The 717-nt window shown below is 40.6% G+C and overlaps 1 non-coding gene across 1 annotated transcript; it reads right to left on the bottom strand.

The window, feature by feature from the left end:
- Window positions 1-72, bottom strand: AC3HAE_023621 (transfer RNA glutamine (anticodon UUG)). The gene has a single exon. It is a non-coding gene; the product is annotated as a tRNA-Gln (tRNA).
- Window positions 73-717: the final 645 nt, after the last annotated feature.

The raw sequence follows: 717 nt of genomic DNA, 5'->3' as shown, positions 1-717 counted from the left end.
AGGTTCTACCGAGATTTGAACTCGGATCGCTGGATTCAAAGTCCAGAGTGCTAACCATTACACCATAGAACCACCTGTATTAAATGGTAAACTATCCGTACAAAACCGCATTTTCAATTTCTGTTCTGGACTATGTTCTATTTTTGGTGACTTAACTAGCATAATACACAGGGTGTCAACAAAAATAACCACTATACAGCTTGTGTATAGGCCTGTATGTCCACACACTTTTGACTGAAAACCTGGCAGCAGTACTTGGGAAAACCACAGGATGGCAGTAGCGTGCAACTCTACAACAATATGCTCCACTCGTCAAAGAAGAGGGGCAAGCGTCGTCGTAGGCAGACAGCAGGATGTGAAAGGACGCTTGTAGAACGTGGGAGGAGATCCCAGGGGATCTACCGGGTCCTCTGAGGAGATAAAACCTCCTCCAACAGGTGAAGCTAACAACATTAGTTATATATGGAAAACCAAACCATGCAGGTAGTGAAATGGGTAGTGGTTTGATATTGAGCTCTATATATACAGCTCAATATATATATAGCTCAATTTATGTTGCGCAAATATATATTATATACTGAGTTATATATATATATATATATATATATATATATATATATATATATATATAGACATTTAACACTATCTGGTGTGCCTGTATGTGTGTGTGGTGTGTGTGTGTGTGTGTGTGTGGGGGGGGGGGGGGATGTGTGTGTG

Source organism: Micromesistius poutassou (assembly GCF_964030765.1).
Source record: "Micromesistius poutassou genome assembly, chromosome: 9".
Classification (NCBI taxonomy): Eukaryota; Metazoa; Chordata; class Actinopteri; order Gadiformes; family Gadidae; genus Micromesistius; species Micromesistius poutassou.
This window is presented reverse-complemented; position numbering and strand designations above follow the sequence as displayed.